General features: G+C 38.7%; 1 long non-coding RNA gene across 1 annotated transcript; it reads left to right on the plus strand.

Moving 5' to 3' along the window:
* The first annotated feature begins 12,456 nt into the window (after positions 1-12,456).
* On the plus strand, positions 12,457-14,551 carry LOC125141049. The gene is made up of 3 exons (XR_007140410.1): positions 12,457-12,860; positions 13,848-13,946; positions 14,502-14,551. It is a non-coding gene; the product is annotated as an uncharacterized LOC125141049 (long non-coding RNA).
* Positions 14,552-25,079: the final 10,528 nt, after the last annotated feature.

The following is a 25,079-nucleotide window of genomic DNA, read 5'->3' on the forward strand; positions in this document are numbered from 1 at the left end:
GATGCTATCAGACTGTGATCCTATTGAACCAGTTTTGAATGATTCAATGATTCAAAGCTTCTGCCAAATGCCATAAATTTAAACTTGATTTGTGTAGCAAAATTCACAATTGTTAAATGTACAGTACAAAAGACAGGCAGGATTTTTGTAAGTAGAAGAAACAATGCATATGCGTTGGCTAAACAAGCAGCACTGAGGCATTCAATCATATTTGTAGTTGTGTAAATCTGTTAGATTTCTCTGATTCACTTGGTGAAGAAGCCTGATAAGTGGTTCTGCTGCTGCTGCCTCTGCTGGTGTCAGGGAGTATTTCTAAAAAAGATATGTGTAATATTCAGTGATATCTAATGATAAACAAAATATGTCAGAAGAAACTGACATGGTGGTTGACATGCTTATTGTCAGTTTGATAAGTTTATTTAAAAAATGATTATCTAAATTATAGAAAAAGAAACTCTTAGAATGTATGTGTTTGGTTTATCAAAACAGAACAGAAAGAATAGGACAAAACAAAGGATGAGATGGTCATAAGATTTGGTCATAAACAAATGTCACACAGTCATCCCAGGACAGAGAGTGCAAAAATATATTCAAAATATATCAATGCCCTCTTAGGTCCCAACCTCAAATACCAGTCACCCTTTAAGTCTGTGCGGCTGTGCATGTCAGAGTTCAGAGGGTGGTCTTCTCTAACAAAAAGCATGACTTCATCTTACTAAGTGGAACTGCCATGAAAATGTTAAATAGGGCACCTACAGATCAACCAGATTCTCGCATATTTTGAATGATATTGGTGGTGATGAGAACATTATTAGAAATAAATAAACAGAATGCGGTGTTAAACATCTTACAGACACCACCACTCTGCAGTCAAGATGTCCTATTTTGAATAACTACGTCTCTCATAGCCTTTAATTTACCATTGACAAACTGCAGAGCTTGTTCAGTATCATTAACTATGGATAAGAACATATGTGTCAAACTATTTATTTTATTCAGTGTGGCTGAGGTGCCTTCTCTAAGGACCATGAACCATTGCACCACACCATATAGTGAAGTCCAGGGGTCAGCAAAGGTATTACCAAAAAAAATATGAAGGAACATATCACCTGCCATGGGGATGAAACACAGGGGACTCTTCAGTTGGGATTTTTCCAAGGGTATGTTCAGAAACATTAGGGACAACAATGTAGCACCCAGTCCAATTACAATGTATAATGTACAATGTATAGACTTTACTACTGCATACCCATAAAACAGTGTTGGTTTAGGTCAGACATGTACCATCAGTAGATGGAGTAAAACATCATTAATAAAACAGAAAGTTTCCAAGGCCTCTTCCAAAGCTATCACATTCACGTGAATCTTGCACTCAGAACTGCTGAGGAAAAACTGGTCACTACCATTAGAACAGAGACAAGTGTCACCCATTTTTTTAGAACAATAAAACCCTGAGAATTGTTCAATAAAAGAAAATAAGGTTAAGGGGTGCACTCTCCTCAGGGATACCATGACATGCTGTAACTGAAGATGTGGCCTTTAAAAATGCGCGTCTCGGAGAGAAGAGTGCCGCGAGGACTTCTGGCATTCTGGGGCAGTCTATCGAAGGGGGTTCAAATGTTCGGCGCAAGAAATACAAAACCTGTAGAGGGCAGTCGTGTTTCATGTAGGCTGACGAGTCGACAATATGTGTTATTTTCTTTTATCAGTATTGCAGCAAATTGTGTTTTATTTCAAAATCACTTTTAAATCTGAATAAAGAGTGTTATTTGGTTTAATTAGTGGTTTGTTTTTTATATATTATGGTGTAGTAGAGGATTTGGCAAACAGCTCATCCTGAATGAAGGAATTATACTGACGTACTTGTCCCTTAGTGACACATGTTTCCGGATTGCGTAGGAAACCCTTCCGCGCCCCCGGTAAGGAGTGTGTCTTAATTGGCACGGGGTCGTGTTGGAAACACAAGATCAACTATTAAAAGTTGTTCTTACCTTGAACGCAGGGGTCCTTCGAAGTTCCCTCGGTCTTCTAACAAAGGCTCCTCTCCAAGGTCTACTACTTAATCTATTGTTTAAATCTTTAAATGAAGGAGGCAGACTTAGACCTTTTTTTTTGTCTTTTCAGGATCCTCACAATGGGAGGCCTTGTTTTTATTAAATGTAGTGTAATACAGATAGGTGTGTGTATAATATATGTCAAATAAAAAGAAAATTACAAATAAAAACTCCTTCAAATAATCAAACTATACTAGAATAAGTAAAAGGTATTAAGATTAAGATCATTCCTCGCACTACACCCTGCAACCTCCGATCTACCAGCACTGCTCGACTGGTTCCAAAATCTCTCAGGGTAAGAGGCAAGTATACTACAAGACTCTTCTCTGTTCTGGCACCAAGGTGGTGGAATGAACTTCCCCTAGAGGTCTGGACAGCTGAGTCACTGGCTATTTTCAAGGGGCGGTTGAAGACCTACTTATTCAGGAAACACTTCAACTAGCACTTCTTTCCTTATCTTTTGCATTAAAAAAATAACCTTTTGACACTTTTTGATTGTAACTTTGAACAAATGTTTTAAACTCATGGTATCTTAAGTATGTAACCTAGTGAACCAGGATTAATGTATTCGATGTTACAGATTTTAGCACTTATGTACGTCGCTCTGGATAAGGGCGTCTGCCAAATGCTGTAAATGTAAATGTAAATGTAAGATGCAAAGATTACTCTCCAAGTGTAAACTTGCGTTTGTTCCATGATGCACCTAAAGTATAACATCCACTAAAGCTGTCTACAATGGAATGCACACAATGTGATTCAAGGCAAGTTTTTATACATTTTTTATGTGACCAGTTGGATTTGGCTGTCAGGTTTGGTTGGCTTTGTGCCCTTTAGCCGGCTACCATCTTATTTCATAAACACTTCTCGGTTTCCCAAACATATCTTGCCAGCGACTCTGTGTGTGCTACTAATGTCTTTTTTTTCCTTTTCCTATTCTCAAGGTTAACACTTCTATATATGGTCATACTTCCTGCGACTTCTCAGGCTGCAGGACTGAAGCTTTCTCTTGCCATGGAATTTGACAGCGAGCTATAAAACACTACGCATGTAGATTACTCCCCGCCAATACACAGAAGGCTTCATTTCAACAGCAGGCCTTGAAACACTTTGCGTGCAGATACTCCCAGTAATACACAGTAGGCTTTATAAGCGTTCACTACAAGAAAGTTTACACTAAAATAAACAATATTAATCTAATCAACTCTATTACATGAGAATACATGATTAGAAGAAAAAGAAAAGCATTTTAGAATTATCTTGAACATTCTGAAAATAAAACATAATAACAAATAATGCATTATAATCTTTTCTTTTGGGATCTTCCAGCTGTCTATGTAGAGTCTGATCCCTCGGTGTCTTCTTCTAAACACTCATATTAAAATCTTTTAACTCTTCAACCAATTCTTCAACCTTGTGTATTTTTACCTCAATCTTTCTTTGTTTATTCACCTTACGTTTCTCTTTTCTTGCTCCATTTCTCCTTCTCTTTGTATTATCTATGTCCGTCTGTCTACTGACGGATAAGTTAATAATTGGTTGTGGTGTACCTTTATATTTATTATTATTATTTATTTGCTGAGAACCAGTAGTAAGAAAACCAGTATCAGGTATGTAGAGTGCTGTAACATCTCGTGCATGCCACTGACATCTCGTGCATGCCTCGCAACATGAATGAAATCCCTCATTCCATATCTAAAGCATTTTGAGTGCAATATAAATGTATCATATTGTTATTTTATGTCAATAATAAGCTAATTTCTTTCATTTATTTAAGCTACATTTAAACAAAAATGTATTTATAATTTAAATGTTTTTATATTTTTTTTGTTTAAATGTAGCTTAAATAAATTGATTGCGACCACTTACCTTAAAAAATTTAGTAAATTGAATGAATATTTTTTTTTTCAGTGTGTGTTGTAAGATCTGTAAAGTGTTCTCAGTCAATAAATATCTGTTTTAGTTTTCTATATCGTGTTTAAGTCATTATTTATATATTTTATAAAATACAATGTTATCTAAATACAATATGTGATGCTGAGATTTTTTTATTAAAAATAAGCTCCAGTTCATGTTCTCTGAACAATAAACACTGTTTAACACATAAAATTTAATTTTTTATTATTTATTATTATATTTATATTATATTATTATAATATAAATATAATAATAAATAATAAAAATATAATATATTTATATTATATTATTATATTTATTATTATTTATTATTATATTTTTGATTATTTGCATTGAGCATATCGCAATATAGAGATTGTTCTTTTGTAGTTATGTAGTTATGTACTAATTTAGCATTTTTTTGTCTGATTATTTGCCATTGAGGCATATCACAATAGAAAGATTAGCAACCTGTAGATCGATTGACACATGAGATCAATATAACGCCAGAGTTATAAGCTCTTGCGGAACTTTGATGTCATAGATTGATTTGTCTGCGCAGTGCCGCATGTAGTCAAATACATGTAAACAATACGCCTGTTTCATTACGTTCAGGCCGAATACAGATGCCCCTACACTCGTAATATATTCATTTATTTAAAAAAAAATGCATCACCCTCATGTCCATGTGCGCACATATAAAATAAAATATGAATTATAAAAAAAAATAATTATGCATTATTTATCAAAAATAAAATGTACATTATTTATGTCTCCCCACAGTCTTTATTTTAGCTGCTTCATAACATTTAGCCTTGATAGACCACTGACACAACCCACAATACTAATCCATCTCCTCAGGGATTCAAAAGAAAACAGTTTTTTCCTGTTTTCACCATGTTGTGGGGTGATTGCAGTTACTTTGTTTAAATACTATTTCCTGCGTAACTTAAAGGGTATTTCAGATGAATGTTTATAACATAAAAAATGGGTCAGTATTGCATAACTTAATTTGACATATGTTGATATAACCAACTTAAATTTACAGCAATAAATGGAAAGTTTTACGTAATCAACAAATGGTTAATACTAAGCACAAGCTTTTTCTTGGCATGTAATCTAATCTAATAGGCTACCAAAATACAACAAAAATAACACATAATTAAAAAGCTTTTATTTGTAGAAAATGGTTATACAAGTAGACAGACTATTAAATCATTAAAAAAATACTGTACAGCTACATTCCAGTATATCTACCATGACTCTTCACTACAACTGGAAGAACTTTAAACAATCTGTTGATGTACTTGCTGCATGCCTTTTCTGTAATTCCTCAAACCAGAATTTGTCTATGGCAGCAATTAACTCAGATTTTGAGGTTGGTTTTGCTTCTTTCCGAATATAATCTTTCAAAGCATGCCACACCATCTCAATGGGATTCATATCCGGGGATTCTGGTGGAGTCTTTACCCAGTTAATACCCTCTGCGGCAATGACTCTGCTTGCAGAAGTGTGCTTCGGATCATTGTCCTGGAAAAAACGGTGGTGGACTCCGAAGGTTTCCCGAATATATGGGGAAGCAGTTTCTTTAATAATAGCATTATCAAAGAAAGTACAATCCATAATCCCATCAAAGATTGCGATAAGTCCTGGTCCAAGTCTGGATATTGCTCCCCAAACATGAACTTTCAGAGGATGCTTTGCCAAGGCCACAGTTGTTTCATCCGTAAAAATTACATTGTTAAATGTCTCATTCTCTGCAATCCATTTTTGTGCTTGCTCAAGTCTCTTCTCTTTATTTTTATCTCTGATCATGGGACAGTGATAAGTTTTACCATACCTCCACCCAAGTCCTTGCCTGACCCTGCGGATTGAACACTCACTGATGTCCACTGCTTTGTCACGCCATAGCTGTTTTTTCACAGAGCTTGCCGCCATTTCATCGTTTTGGCTAGTTATGTTCTCTATGGCTGTGACAATGTCCCTAAAAACAAAATCAAAACATGAAATACATGTTCGACAATTGACACAACAAATATGTGTCATAGTACAGTTAGTGATAGCACTGAAAGGTAACTTACTGATTAATTTTTCGAGGTTTGCGTTTGATGGTTGTTCGTTCTTTGTAATGTCTCCTGACAGTGCTCAGTGTTGCGTATACACCGACAGAATTCAGATGGCGGTTTATTTCCCGAGTTGATTTTCCAGCAGATCTCATCACCCTGATGTCTTCGGAATGAAGCTTGCTTATCTTGGTCATTTTGAAATGTCTTCACTCTACATGTGAAAGGACTGTATTTATCTACAGAGATCTCACAGTGTCAGTAGGGGCGTGGAATAAGTGAGAATGGAAAATCTTAGATTAGTTTGATGGCCCATTAACAACTCATCAAGCTTAATTGTAGTATAGTATTCAGGTCATAACCAATTTATGGTCTCTTTAATGTTATGAAGACCTTCCAGATGACTTAGCAACTACAGCAGCTGTGATCAGGGCAACAAGAAGAAGGGTGCTAGGTGTGTCACTAAAAGGAGAAAAGAAGATAAGGAAACAAGGTGGTGGAATGAGGAAGTACAGGACAGCATTCAGAGGAAGAGACAAGCTAAAAAGAAGTGGGAAGTAGAAAGGACGTAAAGAAAGTAGAAAAGATTACAAGGAATTACAGCGCAGAGTGATGAGGGATGTGGCAATGGCCAAACAGAAAACATATGATGAGTTGTATGCCACGGTTGACACGAGTCAAGGTGAGAAGGAAAGATAGAGATGGGAAGGATGTGAGGAAGGCTCTGAGGAGAATCAAGAGTGAAAAAACTGTTAGGCCAGGTGACATACCTGTGGAGATGTGGAAGTGTCTGCAGTGTCAGCAGTAGAGTTTCTATCTAGATTGTTCAGCAGGATTTTAGAGAGTCAGAAGATGCCTGAGGAATGGAGAAGTGTTTTAGTTCAGATCTTTAAGAACAAGGGTGATGTGCAGTGAAGCTATGGGAAAGAGTAGTGGAGGTTAGGCTAAGAAAGTAAGTGGATATTTGTGAGCAACAGTATGACTTCATTCCCAGATAGAGCACAACTAATGCATTTTTTGATCTGACATTGTTAATGGAGAAGTACAGAGATGGGCAGAAGGAGCTGCGCTGTGTCTTTGTAGGTTTAGAGAAAGGGTACTGGGTACTGTATGAGGATGGCAGGAGTGGCAGAGAAGTACGTCAGAGTTTTCAGTATATGTATCAGAGGAGTATGAAAGCAGTGAGATGTGCTGTAGGTCAGACAGAGGAGTTCAAGGTGGAAGATCAGCTTCAAGGATCGGCTTTAAGTCGATCCTTGGTGAATCCAAGATGGCGGCGCGTGCACACGCATCGGCTTCTCTCTCTCCCAGAAAAACTGCGTTTTCGTGTTTTTCACCTCGTGAGTCGCAGTGTTTTTGGACCTCTACAAAGCGTCCACCTGTCCTTAAGTGCGCATACAGCCGTGAGTTTCTGCTGGATGTCTCAAGAACCACATTTTTGGAGTTAAACTCCGTGCACACAGAAGAGCTGCGGGACCTCGGTCTGCTCCGGAGACCTACACCATCGACCCCCACTACTACATCTCGCCCTCAGCCGAGGCGCCACAAGAGGCGTGAGAGAAAGCAGAAGAGGGGAAAGCGGGGAGGTATCCGGGCCAGGCTAATGGCTAACCCACACAAGCTAGCTATCCCTACCATTGTACTGGCTAACGTACGCTCTTTAGACAATAAAATGGATTACATCCGACTATTACACTCGGCTTGTAGATCTGTAAGAGACTGTTGTGTTTTTGTGTTCACGGAAACATGGGTTAGCAACAGTGTTCCGGACGACGCTATTCAGCTCGATCAGCTAACATGCTATCGAGCAGACCGAGTTCTCGTCGCGGGAGGAAAAACGCGCGGCGACGGGCTTTGTGTTTACATCAATGATGCGTGGTGCCGCAATGCTGTTGTGGTCTGCAAACACTGCTCACCCCTGGTGGAGTTTATGAGTATTAAGTGCCACCCGTTCTATCTGCAGAGGAAATATACAGCCATTCTGCTCGTTGCGTTACACATTCCCCCAAACTCCAACAACAGCAACAGGAACGATGCACTACATGAAAGCTCCGGGTCCTGACAACATTCCTGGATGTGTACTGAGAGACTGTGCAGTGGAACTCACTGATGTCTTCACAGACATTTTTAACATCTCACTCAGTCAAGCTGTTGTCCCCACATGCTTCAAAGCTGCCACCATCATTCCAGTCCTGAAAAAGCCGTCTCCATCATGCTTCAATGATTACCGTCCTGTTGCACTTACTTCTATCATTATGAAGTGCTTTGAACGGCTAGTCATGCACCATATCAAGTCTGCCTTACCCCCCTCTCTGGACCCCTTCCAGTTTGCATATCGGCCCAACCGCTCGACTGATGATGCCATCTCAACTACCATGCATTCAGCACTCACTCATGTGGACAAAAAGGACTCGTACGTTAGAATGCTGTTCATAGACTTTAGTTCAGCATTCAACACTATCATCCCTCAACAGCTCAGTAATAAACTGCTTCAGCTAGGGCCCAGCACTTCACTGTGCAACTGGTTTTTGGACTTTCTGACTGGAAGACCTCAGGCAGTATGGGTCGGCAGCAACACATCCAGCACCATCACACTGAACACTGGGGCCCCCCAAGGATGTGAGCCCCCTTCTCTTCACCCTGCTGACCCATGACTGCACACCATCACACAACTCCAACCTCTTTAACAAGTTTGCGGATAACACGACTGTAGTGGGTCTCAACAAAGACAAGACAAACTACAGGAACGAGGTGAGACGCCTGGCCGGGTGCTGTACTGACAACAATCTCTCTCTGAACGTTGAGAAGACGAAGGAGATTGTTGTTGACTTCAGGAGAACGCACACTCAGCATGCTCCTCTGACCATCAACGGTGCCACTGTGGAGAGAGTGAATGGCACCAAATTCTTGGGTGTGTTCATCACAGAGGACCTCTCCTGGACTGGAAACGCAGCAGCACTGGCCAAGAAATCACAGCAGCGTCTCTACTTCCTCCGCAAACTGAGAAGAGCCAGAGCCACGCCACTCATCATGCACACCTTCTACAGAGGCACCATTGAGAGCATACTATCGAGCTACATTACTGTGTGGTATGGTGCTTGCAACGTATCCTGCCGGAAGACACTACAGCGCATAGTGAGAGTAGCTGAGAGGATTATTGGTGTCTCTCTCTCCTCCCTCCAGGACATTTACGAGACCCGTCTCACCCGAAAAGCCCTCTGATTGCAAGTGATCCCACCCACCCATTACACAGCTTCTTCAGTCTGCTGCCATAAGGGAGGAGACTGCGGAGTCTCCGGGCCAGGACCAACAGATTGAAGGACAGCTTCATTCATCAGGCTGTCAGGAAGCTGAACTCGCTCTCAAACTTGCCTCCACTTCTCTTTTCTGCTACAGGCACCACAGATCGATGAACCCAACACTCCCCTTCAGATCCCACATCCCCAGGCCCTTCCACTCCCCCCTCCCACTAACATACGAAAACATGCACCAGTCACTTTGTGCAGCATTGGTCTGCTTATTCTTTACTGTATCTACATATGCCTTGCACTTTATTTAAATTTCATTGCTAATATTTTGCACCTTGGGACTGAGAGAAATACATTTTTAATTATTTTTTGTGTATGTATTGTACATGTGAAAGAGAAAAAATTGAACTTGAACTTGAAGTCCCAACTTGTTTGCTACTTTGCTGGACAATTTGACAGATGATGTCAGACAGGAATCTCCATGGACAATGATGTTTATGGACGACATTGTGATCTGTAGTGAGAGTAGACAGCATGTCGTGGAACATCTGGAAAGGTAGAGGTCTGCTATGGAAAGAAGAGGAATTTAAGTCAGTCATAGTAAAACAGAATACATGTGTTTGAACGAGAGGGAGAGAAGTAGAACAGTGAGGTTACAGGGGGCAAGTGAGATCACTGAGGTCAAGGTGTGTCCAATGGCTCAATTTATAAACTTAATTTGAGTGATATTTTCAAATATTTATCACGAATTAGTATTGGAGGAGGTCATGGAAGATGCATTCAACATTCAAACAAGCTGTTTAAAATATATGTCTTCCATGTTTTATTGTAAGGTTTTATGGGACATTTATGTGCCAGATGGTGATCACAGTATTGTTTCAGTGGATAATCTGAACTGCAGATGAGTGTCATGTACATATATGATATGTACATTCTAACTGCTGATATGATAAATCAGTAAACACTGTTAGGTTCTTATGCCAGGACTGAACATTCAACAGAAACTTAGTAATAGTAGTAATAGTAGTTGTAGTAGTAGTAGTAGTAGTAGTAGTCCTTTATTGTCACTGGTCACAAGTACCATGAAATTAGCCATCAACCTGTCCAAACATACAATACATACAATATGACAAGGGGGGGACAGGACAGGAAGACAGGGAATTGAAAAGAAATACAGCATAACATGAGGGAAGGGAGGAGAAAAAAAACAACCCCCAGACTATACTCCAGAGGAAGTACAGTGTGGGAACAGGAAAAACACCTCAGCAACATAAGCACATAAACAGTACGCCATAAACACACGACTTGCAACAGGGGAGGGGAGTGGGGGGTGGAGGTAATCCAGCACAGGCAAGCAGCCATCAGGTCCTGCAGCCTTTCTACGGTGCTGGTCACAGACCCGCTTGTCAGACTGGCGGTACGAAGCGGCGAAGGCGTGGGATGGGGGTGGGGTGGGGGGGTGCATATCTTTATATGTGTGTGTGTGGTGTGTGTGTGTGTGTGTGTGTGTGTGTGTGTGTATATATGTATGTAAGTGTAGGCCTGGAGAGTCGTCGCTCCCAGCATCCAATCTTGGTGCCTCAGTCCGCAAGATTGTCATAGCGATACACAGTAAATTGCCATGGAGACAACCTTGATTAGGTCCTAGATAGAGTCAACAATCAGCAGGTGTCTGTGGAAGTGGGGGAAGGAACGCAAGAGAGTCTCGCTGCAGTGCTCTGCCGGGGGAGTTGTTGTTCCAACAGCAGCCTTGGCCAAGGCCAAGGCCAAGGCTGGTTGAGGGGAGCCGAAAGCAGATAAGATTGGGATTGTTTGGTCTTGGGGCGAGTAGACGCATTCCAATTTACACGACTACTCTCTAGTCCATTCTGGTCTCCATTTTTCTTTCCAAAAGCAGTATCCAAAGCAGTGAGCTTCACTGTGATGTTATCCATATTGCGGTTATTAGTCCCAGCCTCAGTGCTGACCGCTCTGCCCACTGCATCAATCATGACAGGCAGCCTTGGGAGATTTTGAACAGCTGTTACCGTTTTCTGATTTCGTCAATAATCCAGGGCAATGCCTAATCCAATCAGCAGAACTCCTGTTATCATGGTTCCGAATAGGTAGATATCTTCAATGTCCTCCACGGAAAGAGGCGCCAGACACACGACCCGCCACTTCTCCCACGCGTCCATCGTATAGCCAGCTGCGAACGTTCCGGCAGGGCAGTCAGGTTCCCCCGAACCCAAGCTTCTCGTCGAGAAGATGGTGTCAATTGCGTTGAGAAACCAGTTTATCAAATCCATGATTTTTAGTTTTGAGATCAGTGCGGAGAGAGTCTCTCAAAGTATAAGACAATAGACGAGACGAAAGAAGCAAAGCAGGGAAAGTAAGGGGAGGAGAGGGAGAGAAAAATGCGACCGCCTTCGTTGAGAGCCAAAGAGATTGTTCTATAAACTGTTCTATAAATGTTTAATGATTTATATACAAACTATCCACTGCAAACCAAGATCATCTGATTTTGGTCACTATCAAGAGCAGCATTTATAATTTAGGACAATTTAGAACAATTGTACTTCTTAATGTAAAACCTTAATGACGCTTAGTGAAACTTTTAAAGAAATGAACTTACTAGTTGTGAATTTACATATACATCTGAAATAATGTCCTATTAACACAATGGCAAAGTTTGCTCCTTTTATATGTGTTAAATTTTACTGAATTTTCTCAGTTGTAGTTGGCTGTATTCTGCCATAAATATGTGTTGAGGTTTAGGCTTACTAGTTTTTCCATATAATCCTGCTTCAATTCATGAAAGCATATTTTTTTATTAAATATATTAGATATGATAGAATAATCAAATATTTTGTTCTCTATACCCTGATATGGGAACAATCTATCCAGCCTTTTGCATATCTTTAATTGACCTGATGGTTCTGTTCGTTCACAAGTCACAACCCAGACTCCTAAATAAATAAAGGAGACTCCTAATTTTAAGTAACTTGTAATTTTAATTTAGGTCCATTCTGAGAAGACTGTTGTGAAATTATTGTGATTTAAGAATAATATCAATTCAAGTTTTCTTTCATTAAATAAAAATAAATAAATAAATAAATAAATAAATAAATAAATAAATAAATAAATGTGATGTTGCAGTTAATTAATTAATTATTTTTTTAGTTTCCTGATGCATTATACAAACAAGTATTGAAAGAAACAGGTAAACTTAGCATAGTCGATAGGAAATGTTGTGTTTTTATATTCCTTAAAAATATGAAGTATGATGTTACCTTTAAATATTGCAACAATAGTCTTGATGCTTAAGGTAGACATGTCATATTTTGTGTTTGACAGTGTAGCCGGTTGACTGGGAAATGCGAGTTAAAAGATTTTTTTATTTGTAATGAATAAATAATATAGTGAATAGGTTAACGTTATCAAAACTTGTCAAATGTAATTTTTTCACTTAACTAAAGCTTATATACACTGCTTTATGATTCTTGTTAGAAGTTCCTATAAATTGTTGCAGGTGGGACTTTAATCAGTGGTACACCGCGGGTATATATGTAATGACTACAAGCAGACTTGCTCAGTAGCATCATGTGTGCAGACGGAGACTGGTGATTTTATTCTCTCTTTATTATCTTGCATTTACTTAAATTCACATGAATGTTGAATAATGTTGTGGGGTGTGTGAGGGATTTTCTAACTTATTTCTCCATGTGCTGTTTTTCCGAGTTTTAAATGCAGTTTATTTTTCCCTCAGATGCTAAATTTGAGTGCAGAATTGCAGAGTTTAAATGTAAAAGTAAACATAAATATAAAAAGACTTGTGAGGTCAAAACACTTTACATAATGAGCAACAAGTTTAAATGCAGAGTTTAATGCAAGTTTTTTCTATATACAAAATAAAAAGTACATAAAAAATGTAGTAACTTTTAGTGAAAATTGGCATAATGTGGAAAAATAACAGCTGGGTTGTTAATTTACAGAGAACGTCCATGAATATACAGCATAAACTGTATGAAAATATTATTTTCCATAACACCTCCCCACACATTATATATATATATATGACTCTAGTGTTCTTTTGATTAAATGGTTTAAAGTATGGATAATGTGATGATTACACTTTATTTTAGAAACTTATTCAGACAATACAAATGTCAAACTAAACCAATATATTTCTGTGACTCATATTCCTCTATATTGCTACAAAGGGTTAATGTATTTACACATCTACTTCTGCATGTCAGTGTGTGCAGCAATGCCAAAGTTTGCTCCATTTTATTTTTATCTCAGTTGTAGTTGGCTGTAATTCTGCCATAAATATGTTGTGTATTAGACTAGTTTGTCCTAATGTGAAACGCTGATGTAGCAGAATTTTCGTATGAATCTTTTACACTTAGTTACATATAAGACTCTTAATATTTTGTTCTCCATACACTGATATAAGAACAATCCCTCCAGTCACTTTGCATATCTTTTAATAGACCAGATAGTTATAGACGTTTACCTGCCACACCCCAGACTCGGATAATAAAGGTGCTAATAGTTGACTAATGGCTGTGAAATGGCCTGTTGTTGGACTGTGTCTTTGTCCTCAGGTGTACTTAAAGGAGACACCCTGACATTTTAGTTGAGGTCCTCACTGAGAAGACTGCTGAGAAATTACTGGGATTTAAGAAAAAGATCACTTCAACTTGGTAAGTCTTTTTTTCTTTCTTTCTTTAGATAAATGACATAAATAAATAACGCATTTAATTTTAAATTCTCTAAACATTACTGTGACATTGCAGTTTCTTAGACTTTTGTGTTTATTTAATCATCGTTACTTTCAATTATTATATTTGCACCAATAGTCTTTATGCTGAGGGTTGATGGGTTATATTTATAGTTTGGCAGCATATGTTTAGTTATGGAATGGTTCTGTTATTAGAAAAAAAATTATCCTCTCTTACATAGTATTGCTAAAGAACAAAGTTAGATTTTACCTGTCAAGCCACTAAATGACCAGAAACCATGCAACCTAACCTTAAAACTCTTGTCCAGGACACTTGTTGGCAGCTCTATTTTTGAGGGAGCTGTATATTTAACTGAACATGGACAGCATTCTAGATAGCACTAATCTCTTCAGCATGAGTTTTGGCCTTGTTTATTTACTTGTGACTTTTCAGTTTCTGTGACTGATGAATAAAGCACATGATAGTTGTTTAGCACCTAATAATCTAAGATGTTTTGTCTACTGTTCTGCTACACAGTGAAACATCGTCATCTGGCTGTCTTCACAACAATTAATCACCACAGACGATTTGTGCAGAATGGGCAAGAAAATAAGTCACTATTGCTCACAGTATGGGAAGAGTTTTGCAAAGCCGTATATTCTCAAACACCACATGTACATTCACACAGGAGAGAAACCATATTGCTGTTCACAATGTGGACAGAGTTTTAGACAACTAAATCACTTAAACAGGCATAAACGTCTTCACTCAGGAGTAAAGCCGTATCAGTGCTCAGAGTGTGAAAAAAGTTTTGTTTGCAGTCGGTATCTCAAAAAACATGAGCACATTCACACAAGAGAGAAGCCTTATTGCTGCTCACACTGTGGGAAGGGTTTTAGAAGCGCAAATGATTTAAAGGTCCATGAGCGCATTCACACAGGACTGAAGCCTTATGTTTGCTCACATTGTTTGAAGAATTTTGGAACATCAAGTGAATTAAAAATCCGTGAGCGCGTTCACACAGGAGAGAAACCATATCAGTGCTTACACTGTGGGAAGAGTTTTACACAGTCAGGTAATTTGAAAGTTCTCCAACGCATTCATACAGGTTGAAAACTTTCCAAAGTATTTATCCGTATCACTGCTTAAACTGTGTAAACAATAATAAAAAAAAAAAAAATCTCCAGCAGCTTCACACAGGAGTGTAACCATATTATGGTTCATATTGTGGAAAGAGTTTTACATAATAAACTGGTTTAAAAAGCCACCAATTTATTCACAATAGTGATAAATGCATTGCCCATCAGTGTGATTGATTTAAAAAGTACCTTATTTGTGTGCATTGCTTAATTAGCAGATCAGAAGAAGGCATCTTTGGTGTGGACGGCAGAAGCGGCTTTTAAATTGTTGAAGGACCTTTATACTGCTTAGCTAGCTGTGATTACAGTAAGCCTTTCCAATTGTTTGTGTCAGATGAACAGGGGTTTTCTAATGCCATCTTATCTGCCTAATGGAGTTAGCTGCCAATAATCTCTCATGTGTGTACCAGAGTTGACAATTAAGAGGGACCAGACAGTTAATCTGTCAGACAGTAGGATGACCATTTTGGATGGTGAGCAACTTTATTGTTAGTTAACTTCTACTAGCACCACGAATGCATGGCAGGACTTGGAAACGCAATCGCTACCACACACAGATCTAACTTTTTTTTTGTAGATTGCTCATACTTAGTGGCCTAGAGGGAATTTTTTTTTTTTTGTTTGTTTGTCTGATTGGCTGGGGCGTGAATTGAACACCCCTGAATTTCATCATGGCATTGCGGTTAAATAGGGTGCTGCTAAGCTACTTAGGAATTTACCAGATGCCCTCTATATTTCAAGATCGTCATGGCGCTTGTTTCAGGAAAAGATAAATGGATTTTCAGGTGTGCTCTTTTGTTGCAAGTGAGAAACTAGTCTGCAAATATAACCATAGTAACTGTGCAGCCATACCCTAGCAACCATGTAGTGCACCTTACGAACCATATTGCAATATAAAGAAGCCATATCTCAGTTACACAACATATAACACTCAGCACGATGAGGGGAACTGATGTCATGTGTAGCCCCGCCCCCAAAATAAGCGAAATCAAAAATTTAGCACAACATGGACATGTCATATATCACAACACTCAGCACGATGAGGGGAACTGACATCACATGCAAGCACATTCACATTTTCTTTAGGAAATGTCCCGTTCTAGTTTCTACTTGTTGCATATTTGAGCCGTGTGTGACATCAAGATTTTTGTCCTGGCACTAAGGTAGTGAAATGAACTTCCCCTGAGCCTCTGTCTTCCTGAAATTAACTTAAACTTGTGTTTACTGTTTGTAATATGTATTTAAGAATGTTCTCCCTATGCTTTAGACTGATGCTTTCTTTATTCTGTATCCTATTGAAATAGTTTTGAAGAATTCAGTGATTCCAAGAGGAGATCTGAACTCCATGTGATCTTTACACCAATTCAACACTTGTTTGACTGTATTTGTAATCTCACCCCCAGTTCCACCCATATGAGGATGGGTTCCCCTTTGAGTCTGGTTCCTCTCAAGGTTTCTTCCTTACCAATTCAAGGGAGTTTTTCCTTGCCACTGCTGCCTGAGTCCCCACAGACTTGCTCGTTGGGGATAAATAAATAAATACATACATACCTACCCACTGTGAACTATATATATCTTAATTTTTTACTTTATTCTTTTTTCTCCTTATGTTTATCTTCTGTTCTATGTTTATGTTTTGTAAAGCTGCTTTGAGACGAAGCCCATTGTAAAAAGTGCTATACAAATAAACTTGAATTAACTTTCACTTAGAGGGATGTACTGTTACTAGTAGCTCGACATTAAAAGACCTGGGTGTTATACTAGACAGCAACCTGTCTTTTGAAAATCATATCGCCCATACTACAAAAACAGCCTTCTTCCACCTTAGGAATATTGCAAAGCTGAGAAACATCCTGTCTGTATCTGATGCTGAGAAGCTAGTTCATGCATTCATGACCTCTAGACTGGACTATTGTAATGCATTACTAGGTGGTTGTCCTGCATCTTTAATAAATAGGCTACAGTTAGTCCAAAATGCAGCTGCCAGAGTTCTCACTAGGACTAGAAAGTATGACCATATAACCCCAATTTTATCATCCCTACCTACACTGGCTACCTGTTAAGTTTAGAATTGATTACAAACTGCTGCTACTTACGTACAAGGCTCTTAATGGTTTAGCTCCCATGTATCTAACTAGCCTTCTAACACATTACAATCCTTCACGCTTTCTGAGATCACAAAACTCAGGACTTCTGGTAGTTCCCAGAATATCTGTCTACTAAAGGTGGTAGAGCGTTTTCTTATTTAGCTCCCAAACTTTGGAATAGGGGCAAGAGTCATGGCCCATCCTATCATTGGGCTGCTACAGCTGACTGCTGCTGTTCTTTCAGGACATGACATGACCAAACCAGAGCCTGGCTCCAATCTAAATGCTTGGTTTTAAAGCAGACAACATGCCCTTGTTAAACCAACAAGTTCAGTCACTTGAGCTGAAAGAAAAAGAATCCAGTCAGCTTTAGGTACAACATTAGGCAAAGAAAAGACTGAGTATCCACATACAGTGGTATTATCAATGGGTTTAGAACATGGGCCCTCTATGAATATGTGGATACAGTCCTCCAATTGGTGGATAGAAGTTATAACACTCAAATGATCAGGTAACAGTTTACGTTATAACGAGTTAATGTGATAAGATACAGTATGTGGTTCCTCTGTTAGCTGCACCTGTATGAAATTAAAGGTAATTGACTACATATATATAACATATATGGTCAGAAGAATGTGCACCCCTGATCAGACTAATATGTGGTTCTTCTCCCAGGCTAGTTCCACAAAGATAGAAGCACACAATTATAGAGAAAGTATTTTTATGCTGTAACATTACAACTTTCTTTTAGTAGAACAGTAGATGTAGTATCTTTGTGGTTAAAATATTAGACTGGTCAGACGGATGGGAGTTTAAATTCCTAGGCTTTTGAGCAAGGCCTCAATTGCTCACTTGTGTAAAATATAAATGTAATGACTCAACCTTGTCAACATTCAGCATCATTGTCTGACCTTACTTATGCTCTTGTAGCTGAGAGCCAAACTCTAAAATCTAGTACAAAGCTTTCCCAGAACACTGGAGGTTATTATAACGGCAAATGAAGACTAAATCCGAAACATGTTCAGCAAGCTGAATTCAGTGTTCTGGTCTGGTTTCCACAAACCTTTGGTCATATATGTTTGCTACTGTCCTAGCCACACAGTGCACAGTTGCACTTTATTTGGCTAAGACTACTTACTAAGTCCTTAGCTCTGTCTTTGTTTTATGTAACACCATGATCCTGGAGAAACGTTGTCTCATTTCACTGTGTACTGCAACAGCTATATACAGTATGGTTAAATGACGATAAAAGCTTCTTGACTTGACTTGATTTTTCATTCACTTTAAATTATTCTGGTTAAAAGTAATTACAAACAAATTATTCAAGTACATTTTAGGACTGCGCTACAAGGGAAATAACACACTCACACTCCAGATTAGAGCCCTGCGCGGGACTGTTTTTATAAACCCGCTCCCGCTGAATTTCTGACCAGGACTGCCCACACCCGCAAGCTGCGTGTTCCACTCCCGCCCGCTGGACAGAATGACGTTCAGTATATGCGCATTGCAGTGCTTTTTCCTCAATATGTCGAGACACAGTGGTTGGATGTGGCAGCGCATCTCTCACATCAAATGTACCAAATTTAGTGGCTACGTTAACAAAGTGCTGAACTATGTCAACAAAGCCATTCCCGGCAACAATGTCATACGGTCTAATATCTTTACAGCAAAGTGCGACACGTTTTTCCATAGCATCTTGCTTAACGTGAGAAGGAAGTGCTTTATTGGAGAATGAGAGCTTGCTTTGACCACTGAGAACTGTGCAGGTATGTCGCCTCAGGCCAGACGTGCCAGATTTATGTCCGTTGTAAATTAAAACTTTTGCACATTTATTGCAACTTACAAAGTTTAACTCTTTCCCATTTTTTTCAGTGACAATTGAGAATTGTGTCCAGATGTCTGACTTGCCTTGCTTTGCTTTTGTCAAGTAAACAGCCACTTTAATCTTCTTCTCAACGTCATGTGTTGACTGCATTCTTATTATTAGGCTACACGCCAAATCCCACCGGGTCCTGCGAATCTCCCGCTAAATTTTCTGACCGCCCACTCCCGCCCGGGGCAAAGGTGAAACCGGCCGCTCCCGCGAGATTTGCGTTGGGTCCCACTGGAGCCCAATCCCAATGCAGCCCTCTACTCCAGACAATGCATTTATTTGAAAACTGAAATCCCCAAAACCTGTAATTTTGCCAGTGATGTGTAAAATTATTATATTCACTTATATTCACTAAAAAAAATCTGATTGTCTGATTCTCAGAGTAATTAACTATAAAAAAAAGAATATCTTCAATTTCCAGTGAATAGAAAGAGCTTCTAAGGAAGAGGGAAGTGTTTATGTTCTTCACATGGAGGCAAGACAGCAGAGACTTTTTACTTATTAAGAGTTGTGGAAGTTCGTCAGTAATAATGTATGATCAAAGTTTGGTGCTTCCAGTAAGACTTTAACACATTCTATTGGGAAACGAATGGAGAAAAAACATACAAACACGAGGTATAGACTCATCATTGTGGCTACATTATTGCATTTGGCAGACACACTTATTCAGAGATACTTGTGTTTTTATCTCATTTTTATGCAGCTGAGTAGTTGAGGATTGGGGGCCTTGCTTGGGGGTCTGCTGGTGCCAGATTGGTAGACTTGTGGTCTGTGCTTACAATAATCCATCACCTTAGCCATTAATCTACCACCTCCTGTACAGCAATGCTACATCATTGTATCTCATTAAAACATAAAAAGTAGAAACATCAAATAATGAGAGCAATGAATACATCTTTACCAATGATTTTGCACCTTATACATGAATGGCTTTCTTTTTTTTCCTCCACAAACTATGCTTTTATTTGTAAAAGGGCAAATTCTACAATTTCAATTAGTAGATCTTAGATTCAAATCATTCCATTTCTTTTGGGTTGATTCAAACAATTCTTAACTTGTCTGCTTCTAAAGAATTTATTATTATTTTACTACTAATTATTTTGTTTCTAATAATAATTTTATTGATTTCTTATTAGAACTCAAACAAAACAAAACAACAACAGAGCCAATCAGTCAGCACACACAGTATACTTTCAAACATATTAATAACAATATAACAACAATGCATTTTTAATATGAGAGTGACTGTGGAAAGGCAAAGGGCAAATCAAAACAGGTCAGGGTTTTGGTCTCGCTTGTTCAAGTAAATCCCACAAAGGGGCCCATATCCGCCAAAACAATTCAGATTTGTTCTGCAAGTCATGCGTAAATTTTTCCAAAGGGAGAAGATTAGCTACTTGTGACAAACACATCTCTAGATTTGGTACCTGTGGAGATGACCATAGAAAAAGTATGCATTTCTTTTCCAAATAAGAAATGAAATTTAACAAAGTGTGTGAAGCAGTAGAGAAATCAAGTGATGTTTTGCAGTTAAGTAAATATTTAGTTGGGGACATACAGTAGTGAATTTTCTTTCCGGCATCTTCTGAACCATAATCATGTACCTCATGCCAAAAATGTTGAATGTTCTTGCAGTCCCAGAATAAATTCACCAGTGTTCCTGTTTCAGATTTACATTTAAAACACAGCTCAGATACATTTAGGTACATTTTATGGAGGTGCACTGGGGTAAGATATGTCCTGTATATGAATTTAAAGTTTTGCTCATGCACAGAGCTTGAGGTTGATTTATGAAAAACCTCCTCATATATAGAAAGCCATTCGTCATCAGTAAATGGTTGGCCCATATCCCTTTCCCAGACCTTTCTCAAAGGATTTAAGGGTGAGGAGGGTTCTTATAACTGAGAGTACAGATGAGAAATCTGACCCTTTAACGCCCCTGGCAGAAGAAGACTATTCTCAATATCAGAGAGTTCCCAGCGAATTTTCCCCTGTCTTATTTCAGACTGAATAAAATGACATAATTGGAGAAATTTGAAAAAATCAGTTTTAGGAATTTGGTAATCCATTCTGAGTGTATCAAAAGATTTAAGTATCATGCCTGAAAATAAGCTGCCTAAATTAGAAATAGCTTTTTCTGCCCAGGTATGAAGGCAGACATTGGCTAAGGAGGCAGGGAAGTCAGGGTTCAAAGTGATTAGGGATTGCATAGTCAGACGTTTGGGGACACGGAGATACTTTCTGGCATATTCCCAAGTCAAAAGGGTGTTAAATAACAAAAAGTTTTCAACTACTAGGGAGACCTTTCTAAAGTTAGGTTGGTATTGTTCAGAAACCATCTAAGCATTTGTTTAATTTGAGCAGCCCAATAATAGAGCTGCACGTTGGCAATGAACCACCCACACACTCCCTTGGCTTGAGAAGGGAAGCAAGTTTAATCCTAGCCTCTTTGGATCGAAAATCCACTTGATAGTAACCCGTTGGTGTTAAGCTACTGATGAGCTACTGTAAAGGAGTTTCACCAATCTGATGTAGTTAGCGCCCAAATTGAATTTATCCAACACTTGAAATAGAAAATTCCATTCAACCCTGTCAAATGCTTTTTCTGCATCTAGAGATATTATAGCGGCTGGGTCACCATTTATAGTCAAATGGTGTATTATATTCAACAAGCGATGTATATTATCGGAGCCATAGCGGGATTTAATAAATCCAGTTTGGTCTGGTTTAATGAGTCTCTCTAGGCGAAGGCTTTGGCCACAATTTTAAAGTCTACATTAAGTAAACTTATTGGGCGATATGAGGCACAGTCTAATGGGTTCTTTCCTTTTTTTAAGGAACCTGGAGTAAGCCTGTCTTCTAAAAGATTGTCAACTACTGGCATGAAGATAGGAGACAGCAAATCTCAAAATCTTTTGTAAAATTCCAGAGGGGAGCCATCAAGGCCTATTGCCTACCTCTTTTGTTAGAGGAGTATTGAGAAAGGCCTGGTCCTCGTCTGAGATTGAGGGTAAGGGTATCTTATCCAAAAATGTATCAGGGTCTTGGGGTGCACAGGAGGAGGTGTACAGATTCTCATAGAAGTCTTTAAAACTGGAATTTATTTTAGCTGGACCATATGAAATAACTCCCTCGGCAGTTTTGATGGCCTTAATGGACCTTTCAGCTTGTTCACAATTAAGTTGGTATGCTAAGAGGTGATTATGTTTGTTCCCATATTGGTAAAACCTTTGCCTGCTAAACATTATTAATTTTTTGTGCATGTTCTGTATAATTCAAATTTAATTTAGATCTGACATCTTCTCCTAATTTTTTCCTGTTCTCTGCCTTTTGTTTTTTTTTTATGCCAAGCAGTAAAAGAGATAATGTGGTCTCTTAAGGTGGCTTTAGCTGCATCCCATTTGGTGGCGCTGTTAATTGGACAGAGCTCATTGTCTTGCCAGTACTGGGATATTTTGTCAGTGTTGTCATTAAGGAGAGAAATGTTAAATTTCCAGTAAGATGATTTTGGGGATGAGAATTCTGATAACTCTAAGTACACCGGGTTATGGACCAAAAGAACCATTGGACCAATTTCACAGGACCTCACACAGTTAACATATCTAGCAAGCAAGAATAGGTAGTCTAATCTGGAATAAGAATTATGGGGAGAAGAGTAGAATGTATAATCCCGGACACCTGGGTGTAGTTCTTTCCATATGTCCACTAAGCCTGAATCATGACACATATTTTTCAAAGATTGCGAGGAACGTGTAGTTGACTTTGATGATCTGTCTAACCTACCATCCATGACACAGTTAAAATCCCCAGCCATGATCCCCAGACCATTGCACTTATGATTAAACAATAGGACCATCTTTGATATAAATTCAGGGCATACACATTTAGAGTTACACATTAGAGTATACACATATACACAGTTAGAGGCTTACCCAAGATGTCACCGGTAATAATAACAAACCTGCCTTCAGGATCCTGTTCAACCTGTTCTAAAATAAAAGGAAAAATTCTTGTGTATCAAAATGGCCACACGTTTTTTAATTTGATGAGAACGAACTAAAATATACCTGACCAATCCAGTCTCGCTTTAAATGTTCTGTATCTGACAAATGTGTCTTCCACGTGACTACCCTAGTCTGATCAGACATATATCAGTGCTGTTTAAATTAATTTAATGCTGTGGGCTGACAGAAGTAAGATTGAGACAACATAACTCTGTAATATGATTGGCTCTCCTAAACATAAACAAAAAACCTCTGCCTCTCTTTCTGGGAAGCGTTAAGAACCGCACAATAACACTTTTCTGGGGTGCGTTTGGTGTAGACTGAGACGGAAGTGGGGTTCTATGCGCTCCCTCTATCTCAATGACAGGGGAATCTGTGGGAAGCTGAAGCCAAACCGGCAACATAGCCTGTAATAATGTAGCCAGAGGTTCACTGCTTTCCGCTTTCTCAGGAAGCCCAACAATCCTCATGTTTTTACGGCAGCCCCGGTTTTCCAGGTCGTCCACTTTAGCACGCAGATTAGCCATCTGCTTGCTATGAGTGCTCTCTTACAGCACGGAGATCCATTGCTCAGCTGTATTTACCCGTGTCTTGGTGCCTGTAACTCGTGCATAAATGCTTTTTTCCAGAACTGCAACAGAGGAAGCAATATTTCCCAACTTACCCTCAATGCCGTCTAACCGAGAACCAACAGACTCCTTATTTTTCTGTGATCTTGTCGACGAAAAGATAGGAAAATCCTTATCCCCAGCACTCTCCATTTCACTTCATGTTATGAAATAAACACAGAGTATGCAAAAAAAAACAAAGCTAGATAAGAAAATTTGGAGTTTCAAAGCGGGGTAAAACTCTTAAGCTGCCATCTTGCTTCAGGTCACGTGACCACCCTACTAATTGTTATTTACAAAAAAAGAAAACCACTGGAGCTGCGAGCATCACTTTGAGCACAGAGTAAGTCATGATTTCCTGTTGTAATGTTACAACAAATTCACAACGTGTTTGACACAAACAATGACATTGTGACTGCTGTTAGAGACGTTTCCCAGATAATCAGCATGAGGTTTTCATGAGTGTCTGCAACTTAGCCAACAGTTTTACAGCCTGTTCACTGACAACACCTGCTCAGAACAAGAAGTCTAGGCCAGTGGTTCTCAAACTGGGGGCCCTTAAATCTCAGAAAAATAAGGCTACTAACCACCAGCACTACATTGTATAATTTAATGGGTTTTTTTTTAATTCAAGTATTAAATTTGGAATGTTTTATGTCTTTTGGGGGGAGGAGACTTTTTTTTTTTTTACCTTACCTAAGTTTTTGAGTATTTATACTTTAATGGAGTAATCATTTTTTAGCAGACTTTTTACTTTTACTTCTTACATTTCCATGCAATTATCTGTACTTTCTGCTCCTTACATTTAAAAAATAGCCTTGTTATTCCTATTTCATTTTGGCTTGTTTTCATTAAAAAAAAACAAAAAAAAACAATCAAGATAAATGGCGCCATCTGGATAGAGTGAATTTTATTGTGGATGGATGAGAAGTATAAACATATTCCATTACGACACCCTATTGGATTGTACGCGATCCATCGCACCTGCACATGACACAAATCACGTCACACTTCAGTTACGCTGGACATAGCAGACGGAGCCTAGTACGAAGGTGTCCATGGCAGAGGCTCAAAACTCAAGCGAAATGTCTCAACAACCAAGCACCAACACCAGTGAAGAAGTTGGTAGCCAGGAAGACCAACCAACCCCAACCCTTATACATCCCTGGCCGGACATGGAAGAAGATTTTGAAATGGTTGGATGGAAAAATAAATCATTGTGCATACGCTGTAAGCTATGCGCACCCAAATGGCTTTCAAAACTCGCCGTCTAATTGGAAAAAGCATATTGAGGTAAGCTGATTATTTTTTTAATTATCAGTTAATTATTAACAAATTTGAAATTCGACTTTAGCCAAATGAAATCTGAGCTTAAATTATTGCTATATTTGTAAGTTAATTGTG

This window comes from Tachysurus fulvidraco, chromosome 4 (assembly GCF_022655615.1).
Source record: "Tachysurus fulvidraco isolate hzauxx_2018 chromosome 4, HZAU_PFXX_2.0, whole genome shotgun sequence".
Lineage (NCBI taxonomy): Eukaryota > Metazoa > Chordata > Actinopteri > Siluriformes > Bagridae > Tachysurus > Tachysurus fulvidraco.